General features: G+C 38.9%; 1 protein-coding gene across 1 annotated transcript in view; it reads left to right on the forward strand.

Annotated features, from left to right (window-relative positions):
- The window catches only part of DLEU7 (deleted in lymphocytic leukemia, 7), a 49,294-nt gene that overhangs the window by 16,560 nt on the left and 22,286 nt on the right, over nucleotides 1-10,448 (forward strand). The window lies entirely within an intron of this gene.

Consider the following 10,448-nt stretch of genomic DNA (forward strand, 5'->3'; position numbering starts at 1 on the left):
GTTTATCCATTCTTCAGTTGATGGGCACTTAGGCTGTCTCCATCTTTTTGCTATTGTAAAGAGTGCTGCTATGAACATTGGTATGCATATATCTACTCATGTTATAGCTCGTATTTCTTGTGGTTAAATACCAAGTAGAGGAATTGCTGGATCATAAGATATTTCTATTTTCAACCTTCTGAGGAAACACCATATTGCTTTCCAGAGAGGTTGGACCATTTTGCAGTCCCACCAACAATGCAGGAGTGTCCCAATCTCTCCACATGAGTCCCCACCCCCAGCATTTATTTTCCTCTACTTTTTTGATCTTTGCTGTTTGCTGGTATGAGATGATAACTCATTATTGTTTTGATTCGCATCTCTTTAATAGCTAGTGATTGTGAACATTTCTTCATATGTTTGTTGGTTGCCATTCTTCCATTTTTGTAAGTCTCTTTTGGTTTCTTGTAGTAGTTTTTTGTAGTTTTCTTTGTATAAGTGCTTTGTTTCTCTGGTTACATTTATTCCTAGATGTTTCATCCTTTGGATGGCTATTATAAATGGTATTGCTTTCCTAATGTCCTTTTCAATGCTGTCATTTTTGGTAGAGAGGAATCCAACTGATTTTATATGTTGATCTTATATCCTGCCACTTTGCTGAATCGTCCAATGATGCACCTGGACCCTGAGTGAACCTTCTCCTTGATTTTGTCTCCCGCCCTCACCAGAAGGTGATGTATCCCTGATATGAATCCCACTTGATCATGATGTATTATCTCTTTGATGTGCTGCTGGATTCTGTTGGCTAGGATATTGTTGAGAATTTTTACATCTATGTTCATAAGGGATATTGGTCTATGATTTTGGTATGAGGGTTATGCTTGCTTCATAAAATGTATTAGGAAGTTTTCCATCCTCCTCTATATTCTGCAATAATTTGAGTTGAATTGGTGACAGCTCTTCCCTGGGCCTGAACTTCTTTTGGTTGGGAGATTTTTGATGACCTGATCAATTTCTTCTTTTGTTATGGGTCTGTTTAGCTTTTCTACTTCACTGTGTATACGTTTAGATAGGTTGTGTTTTTCTAAAAATATATCCATCTCAATTTTTTGGAGTACAACTCTTCATAGTATTCTGTTATTAGCCTTTTGATTTCCTTTGGTTCTGTCCTACTCAGCCCATTCAAATGATGGTTCTGTTTTGACATCACCCACGTGGTTTCTAATTTGTGTTATTTGTGTCTTCTCCCCTTTTTCTTTTGTTAGGTTTGCCAGTGTTCTGTCAATTTTGTTGATCCTTTAAGAGCCAGCATCTTATCCTGTTGATTGTTTCTATAGTTTTTCTGTTTTCTATCTCATTTATTTCTGCTTTAATCTTTATTATTTCTTTTCTTTGGGTGGCTGTAGGTTCGCTCTGTCTGTTTCTACTTGTTGTAGATGCTGTGTTAATGTGTTCATTTTGGTTCTTCTTTTTGGGTGTGTGCATTTATTGCAATAAATTGTCCTCTCAGCAACACTTTTGCTGAGTCTCAAAGATTTTGGTATGTTGTGTTTTCAGTCTCATTTGTTTCAAGGAGATTTGTGAGTTCACGTATAATTTCTTCTACTGACCAGTCACTTCAGCAGGGTGTTATTCAGTTACCATGTGTTTCACTTTATTTCTTTGGTCTTCCTATTATTGATTTCTAATTTGGTATCATTGTGGTATGAGAAGATGCTTTGTAGTATTTTGATATTTGTAAATTTATGGAGATTTATTTTGTGGCCTAAGACTTGGTCTATTGTGGAGAATGTTCCATGTGCACTGGAAACAAATGTGTATTGTGCTGTTGTTGGGTTGAATGCTCTGTACACATCTATGAGGTCCAGTTGGCTGATTGTGTTGTTTAGTTCTTCTGTGTCTTTGTCAAGTTTCTTTCTGGTTGTTCTATCCATTTTTGAAAGTGGTATATTAAAGTCACCCACTATTATTATAGATTCATCTATTTCTTTCTTCAAATCTATTAGAGTTTGCTTTATGTATATTGTAGCTGTTTCATTGGGAGCATAGATATTTATTATGATTGGGTCATCTTGTTTAATTGTCCCTTTAATCATGAGATAATGCCCATCCTTATTTATTATGCTGGGCTTTGCCTTAAAGTTTATTTTGTCAGAGATTAGTACTGCCATTCCTGTTCTTTTTTGATTGCAATTAGCTCGGTATCTTTTTTCCATCCTTTGACTTTTAATCTGCTTTTGTCTCTGTGTGTGAGATGTGTCTCTTGCAGACAGCATATTGAAGGATCTTGTTTTCTTCTCCATTCTGCCACCCTCCATCTCTTAACTGGTGAATTTAATCCATTCACATTCAGTGTAATTATCGATGTTGTTGTTGTTAAGTGCAATCGTGTCAATTCTGACCCATAGTGACCCTGTATAAGGTTTCTGAGGAGCAGCTGGTGACCTTGAACTGCTGACTTTGCAGTTCAAATGGCTTTGCAGTCTGGCACATTAACCTTCAGTGCCACACCAGGAGTCTTGCTGCCATTATTTTTGTTGTTGTTGTTGTTGTGTTCTGCTTTCTTTGTTCTGTGTGTCTACCTTTGGTGAGTTCATGCCTTTTGCTTTCTTTCTTGTGAGTTTCCTCAGAGTTTTAATGTTTCCATGTTCTTCTTGGATTTTCATTTCTTATGTTGTGAAATCTTAAATTTTCTTTGAGGTTACCTGATAGTCCATTAAATTTTTTCCTCCATTTAATGCAGTCTATTTCATCCTGTAATCTACCTGACCGTCTCACCATCTGGATCTCTGTTCCTACTTGTTTACCATCTTTTACATTGTAATTGTTTTGATCATAGACTGACCTCCCAGATTCTCTGAGTTTGTTCTTATAGTTTTGTTCTTTTCTCGACTCTTTCTTCCGTCGATTTAATTCTGGATAGTGCTGCCACGTATGTCAATCTCTGGTTGTTGTCTGTTCTTGTTGGTTCTCAGTCCACAGAACTCCCTTTAGGATGTTTTGTAGCACAGGGTTGGCTTTGGCAAAATCCCTTAGCTTCTGTTTATTATGAAATGTTTTGATTACACTGTCATATTTGATTGTTAGTTTTGCTCAGTAAAGAATTCTTGGTTGGCAGTTTTTTTCTTTCAGGGTTTTATATATGTCTCCCTTTTGCCTTCTTGCTTGAATGATTTCTGCTGAGAGAGCCGAGCTTAATCTGACTTGCTTGCCTTTGTATGTAACTCTTCTGTTTTCCCTAGCTGCTTTTAGGAGTGTTTCCTTATCTTTGATTTTACAGAGCTTGATTATGATATGTCTCAGTGAGTTTCTTTTGGGGTTGATCCTTCCTGGGATTAGTTGAGCTTCTTGAATGTTTATTTTTTCACTTTTCAGGATGTTAGGGAAAATTTATTCCAGCAGTCCTTCAACTATTTCCTCTGTGAACTTGTGTGATTCTTCTTGTTTTTATTGTGAATTGAGTGATAGTTTACATGGGATAACATTGGTTTCACACTCATTTCATTGCAATAATTACAATCTCCTCCATACATCATCATTCAACAGTATTTGCTTCCATTCCTTTTGTTTTGTTTTAATTTGGGGGGAGGTGTACACAGAAACACTCATGAATATATAATAATTTTTAAAAAACCAAAGGGCACATTCTGCCTCCTGGCTGCCAGCACTCAGTCTTTTTCTTTCCATTAGTGTAAGAGTCCTCAGCTGCTCTCTTTCCATGTCCTTATCTCTGCCTATTTGGATAGGGTTCCACATTCCACTTGTGCTCTTCTCCCTTGATGGTCCTGGGTCCTCTGTTCCTGGACTGTAAGATTAATTACTTGCCTTAAGATATTTGATAATATCTAAGAAGTTTTCATCATTTTGTCTAATGTATGCTCCACCACATTCATACTTATATTTGCAGCTAAGGTAAATACCCATATAGAAATATCTTATTTCAAACACATATGTTTGTGGGTATACTCCCACTCTTCCTGCCATACTCATCCAGTTTATGTATCAATCCATGTATCTATCTGCAGAACACTGTTGTTCCAAGGTTGTGTACGTAACTCTATTTACCTCTATCACAATTAGCCCTTGTATACCTCCTCCCTGTGTCTTCACCTGTTTTCATCATTTTTCTGCCAACCTCCTTCTTGTATATTGCCCTCTCTGCCACCCAAGTTAACATGTATCTACTCTATAGCCCTGGTGTGGCGGGAGTCCTGGTGTGGTGCTGTGGGCTAATGCATCAGACTGCAAAGTCGTTTGAACATTAAGGTCAGTGGTTCAAGCTCACCAGCTGCTCCTTGGAAACCCTATACAAGGTTGCTATGGGTTGGAATGGACTCAACAGCACTTAACAACAACAACAACTCTCTAGCCAGAAAATTACTCTCCTTTCCTTCCTACCCCTGGCAAAGAATGTTGCTTTTAATATGGAAAACTTTTCTTCAGTTTTGACAATAGTGGTCTTGTACAATATTTGTTCTTTTGTGGTTGACTAATTTCACTCAGTACAATGTCTTCCAGGTTCACCCATGTTATGAGGTGTTTCACAGATTCATAGTTTTTCTTCAGTGTTACATAGTATTCCATTGTGTGTATGTACCCAAGTTTGTTTATCCATTCTTTGATTGGCATTTAGGTTGTCTCCATATTTTTTTGCTATTTTGAATAGTGCCATGATAAACATCAATGTGCATATATCTATCTTTGTCCTGGCTGTTATTTCTTATGGATATATACCAAGTAGAGGGATTGTTGGGCCATATGGTATTTTTGTTTCCAACTTTCTGAGGAATCAACATACCATTTTCCAGAGTAGTTGAACCATTTTATAGTCCCAACAGCAATGTAGAAGGGTCCCAGTCTCTCCATACCCTTACCAGCATTAATTGTTTCCTGCTTTTTGAGCTTTGCTACTAATGCTAGGATGAGATGATATTTCATTGTTGTTTTGATTTGCATCTCTTTAAGGAGCTCTGGTAGCATAGTGGTTATGAATTGGACTGTTAACCTCAAGGTCAGCAATTCGAAACTACCAGTGGTTCCATGGGAGAAAGATGAGGCATTCTGCTCCCGTAAAGATTTACAGCCTCGGAAACCCTGTGCAGGGTCACTATGAGTCGGAACCGACTCCACGGTACTTAACAACAACAATGGAAATGTAAGATAAACACTGGACTAGAAACCAAAATATTTCCAGTTCAAACCCACCATTTGCTCCTTGAAAACCTTATATAGTGTCACTATGAGTCAGAACCAACTTGATGGCATTTAACAACAACAATACTGTCTAACAATTGTAAACATTTCTTTATATGTTTGTTGGCTGTCTGAATGTCTTCCTTGGTGAAATATCTGTTCAAGTCCTCTGTCCAATTTTTTTTTTAAGTTTTTATTGTGAATTATGTGATAGTTTGCATGGGAGAACATTAGCTTTACATTCATCCTATTGTATTTCATTTCATTGCAATGATTACGTTCCCCTCCATGCATCATCAAACAATCAAAGGGTACACCCCGCAAGTCTGCCCCCTGGTTGTCAGCACACAGACCATCTCCCTCCCTGAGTCCAGAGTCCTCAGCCACTCTATCTCTCCATGCCATTGTCTCTGCCTTCATCTCTGATGTCACTGCTTCTCTGGATAGGGTCCTGTACACTGTCGTCTCCTTCTCCCTTGATGGGCCAAGGTACCTCTGCTCCTGGACTGTAAAATCAACCACTCCCCTCCTTTTGTTACAAAATATCTACCTTTAAATTTGCAACCTTCACAGTCAGTCCTGATAGCAATTATTCACTATTGAACCATAAAAGTCTTATCCCCATCTCCTTTCATCAGCTCCATCCAGGCAGATTGGAAACCACTCAGTGGAGATTCTACTTTCCCCTGCACCCTCTGGAATTAGGCTCCCTCTTGAAAGCTTGTAAGCCAGTCACTTGTTGCCCTTGTAGTCTCCTTCCCCCATTTTGGGTAGCCAGTGTCTAAGTTGCCCATCCCTGTCAACCCTGAGTACTGAGGGGGATTGGGAATGATCTTTGTTGTAAAGATTTGTTAACTTTTTTGAGCTACTACATCCATTAATATAGGTAAATTTCATCAAATTGTAGCAGATTACTCTTTTTTCCCTCTTCTTTCTTCTTCTAGTCAAGATCTGATCATCCAGCCATTGAAGCTAGGCCAAGTGGGTACTATAAGCAAGTATGGGTGTTCTTGTGCACCTTCCCTCACTTCATATCAGCTCTCCACTCCAGTCCTCTGTGGCCAATCCCTGTCTCTGGGTCCAGGAGTCCCCAGGTCTTGCCATACTGCAGCCAACCAGGTCTCAACCCAGGTTAACAGGAGTCTATTGAACATGGTCAGACTTAGCTCACACTTCATTGCTGTTTTTTCCTCACTTCCCCTTATCAGTCACCAACATGGTCAGCAGAAAGACCACATGCCTGCTCATGTATTCCCCTTGAGTCTCAGTCTTGGAAGGGGGTTTACCCTGAGGGGACCCAACCACTTGCCTTGATGACTCCTGGGTGAACAACTTGCTTATTCTTGTAGTCGTCAATCAGACTGCTGTTACTGTTGTTTGTTTGTTTGTTTCCTGCTGGCCTTTCTTATAAGAAGTATCTACTATTCTTCTAGCCTCTCAAGGCCGGTCTTCTTGTCCTCTCAAGTGGAAATTTCCCAGCTCAGAAGATTCTGGATGGGGATCAGGATTCCACCTGTGGTCTTATGCAATGCAAAGGTTCCATAAGAAGCCTCCTTCACTGGAAAGTTCTAGCCCCATTTTAGGTATTCCAATCAGTTATAGGCTGAAGACAGACTTACAAGCTTTCTATGGTGATGTTTCTAGATATTCCTATCTCTCCCCCTCAAGTGTCTATTTTACAGTAGTAGGCAAGGGAAACCAAGATTCAAAAGACAGCCAAGCATCTTAACATTATTTCCTGTCTTTTACTCATTCAAACCATGCCTCAATCCCTGTATCCCATAGCCCTGTTGTTCCAAGGTTGTGCATACATCATTATTTTCCTCTGTCCCACTTAGCCCATGCAAACCTGCCTAACTGTTCTCCCCTCCAATTTGTTCTTCCATTCCCCTCCACCTTCTTGTGTATTGCTGCCCCCCCAATCCTGAGAAGCCAAATTATCCTGTGTCTATTCCCTACCCTGTGCTTCACCTTTCCCTCCCTCCCTTTTCCCCACCCCATACACCCAGTAACCAGCAAATAATTTTTCCCCCTTTTAGTGTGGGTACTTTTGCTTAATCTTTTACACTAATAGACCTATGCATTATTTATCCTTTTGTAACTAACTAATTTTAGTCAGCATAATGTCCTCAAGGGTCATCCATGTTATGAGGTTACTTGCAGCATCCTTGTTATTCTTCAAGAGAGCATAATATTCCATTGTTTTTATATGTACTACAGTTTGTTTATCCATTCTTCAATTGATGGGCACTTAGGCTGTCTCCATCTTTTTGCTATTGTAAATAGTGCCACTATGAACATTAGGGTGCATATATCTACTCGTATTATAGTGGATAAATGCCAAATAGAGGAATTGCTGGATCACAAGGTATTTCTATTTCCAACTTTCCGAGGAAGTGCAATATTGTTTTCCAGAGTGGTTGGACCATTTTGCAATCCTGCCAGCAATGTAGGAGGGTCCCAGTCTGTCTATATCCTAGTCAGCATTTATTGTCCTCTACTTTTTTTTTTTTTTTTTTTAATCTTTGCTGTTATTGCTGGTGTGAGATGATAGCTCATTGTTGTTTTGATTTGCATCTCTCTGACCAGCACTTGTCTGCCCGCTTGTCATACTGTGGTGGCTTGTAAGTTGCTGTGATTCTGAAAGCTATGCCACGGGTATTTTAAATGCCAGCAGGGTCACCCATGGTGGATAGCTTTCAAATGAGCTTCCAGGTGAAGACAGACTAGGAAGAAGGAGTGACGAACTACTTCCGAATATTTAGTCACTGAAAACCTTATGAATAGCAGAGAAACACTGTCAGATATAGTACCAGAAAATGAGCCCCTCAGGATAGAAGCCACTCAAAATGCTACTAAGGAAGAGTTGCCTCCTCAAAGTAGAGTTAACCATGATGACACGAATGGAGTAAAGCGCGTCGGAGAAAAGCCCACGTGACCTTCATTTGCTGATAGAGCGCAATTAAAAATAAAGAGAAACAGCTGTAACATCCATTGAAAATCGGAACATGGAATGTACAAAGTATGAATCTGGGAAAATTGGAAGTTGTCAAAAATGAAATGGAACACATAAACATCGATATCTTAGGCATTAGTGAGCTGAAATGGACTGATATTGGCCATTTTGAATCCGATGACCACATGGTTTACTATACTGGGAATGACAAATTGAAGAGGAATGGTGTTGCATTCATTGTCAAAAAGAACATGTCTAGATTAGTCATGAGGTACAATGCTGCCTGTGATAGGTTAATATCCATGTGCCTACAGGGAAGCCCAGTTAATACCACTATTATTCAGATTTATGCACCAACCACTAAAGCCAGTGAGGATGAAATAGTAGAATTCTACCAACTTCTTCAATCTGAAATTGATCAAACATGCAATCAAGATGTATTGACCATTACTGGTAATTGGAATGCAAAGGTTAGTAGCAAAGAGAAAGGATCAGTAGTTGGAAAATACAGCCTTGGTGATAGAATTGATGCTGGAGAACACATGACAGAATTCTGCCAAACCAATTATTGGTTCATTTCAAATGCCTTCTTTAGACAGCATAAGAGATGACTATACAGATGGACCTCACCAGATGGAATAGATAGAAATAAAATTGACTACATCTGCGGGAAGAGACAATGGAAAAACTCCATATTATCAGTGAAAACAAGGCCAGGGGCTGACTGTGAAACAGATCATCAGTTACTCATATGCAAATTCAAACTGAAGCTGAAGAAAATGAAAATAAGTCCACGAGAGCCAAAATAAGGCCTTGAATATATCCCAACTGAATTTAGAGATCATCTGAAGAACAGATTTGATACATTAAACACTAAAGACCAAAGACCAGAAGAGTTGTGGGATAATGTCAGGAACATTATACATGAAGAAAGCAAAAAGTCATTGAGAAGACAAGAAAGAAGGAAAAGGTCAAATTGCATGTCAGAAGAGACACTGAACCTTGCTTTCCAGAATATAGATGCTAAAGCAAATAGAAGAAATGAGGAGGCCCAAGAGCTGAACAGAAATTTTCAAAGATCAGCTTGAGATGATAAAGCCAAATATTACCAAAAAATGTGCAAAGATCTGGAATTAGAAAACCAAAAAGGAAGAACATACTCCACATTTCTCAAGCTGGGAGAACTGAAGAAAAAAATTCAAGCCTCTACTTTCATTATTGAAAGATTCTCTGGGCAAATTATTAAATAATGCAGAAAGCATCAAGAGAAGATGGAAGGGATACACAGAGTTACTGTACCAAAAGGAAATGATTAATGTCCAACAGTTTCAAGAGGTAGCATATGATCAAGAACCAATGATACTGAGGGAAGAAATCCAAGGTGCATTGAAGGAACAAGCACCAGGAATTGATGGAATAAAAATTGAAATCTTTCAAGAAAGTGAGGCAGCACAGGAGGCACTCACTGATCTCTGCTAAGACATTTGGGAGACAACTATCTGGCCAACTGATTGGAAGAAATCCATATTTGTGCCATTCCAAAGAGAGGTGACCCAATGGAATGTGGAAATCATTGGACAATCTCTTTGATATCCAATGCAATTAAAGTTTTGCTAAAGGTAATACAGAAACAGCTGCAAGCTTACATTGACAGAGAACTTCCAGTGGTCCAAGTCAGATTCAGAAGAGGCCATGGAGTGAGGGCTATCATTGCTGATACTTGATGGATCTTGGTTGAAAGCAGAGAATATCAGAAAGATGTTTACCTATGCTTTATTGACTATGCATAGGTTTTCAATTGTGTGGATCATGACAAGCTATGGACAACATTGTGAAGTATGAGTATTCCAGAACACTTAATTGTGCTCATGAGGAATCTGTTCTTGGACCAAGAAGCAGTTGTTCGAACAGAATATGGGAACACTGAATGATTTAAAATTAAAAAAGGTGTGCGACAAGGTTGTATTCTTTCACCATACTTATTCAACCTGTATGCTGAGCAAATAATACGAGAAGCTGGGCTATATGAAGAAAAATGTGGCATCAGGATTGGAGGAAGACTCATTAACAACCTGGGATATGCAAATGACACAACCTTGCTTGCTGAAAGTGAAGAGGACTTGAAACATTTACTGATGAAGATCAAAGAGTACAGCTTTCAGAATGGATTACAGCTCAATGTAAAGAAAACAAAATTCCTCACCACTGGACCAATAAACAACCTTCTTATCAATGGAGAAAAGATTGAAGTTGTCAAGGACTTCATTCTTCTTGGATCAACTATTAACACTCATGGAAGCAGCAGTCAAGAAATCAAAGG

This window comes from Chrysochloris asiatica, unplaced genomic scaffold (assembly GCF_000296735.1).
Source record: "Chrysochloris asiatica unplaced genomic scaffold, ChrAsi1.0 scaffold00263, whole genome shotgun sequence".
NCBI lineage: Eukaryota > Metazoa > Chordata > Mammalia > Afrosoricida > Chrysochloridae > Chrysochloris > Chrysochloris asiatica.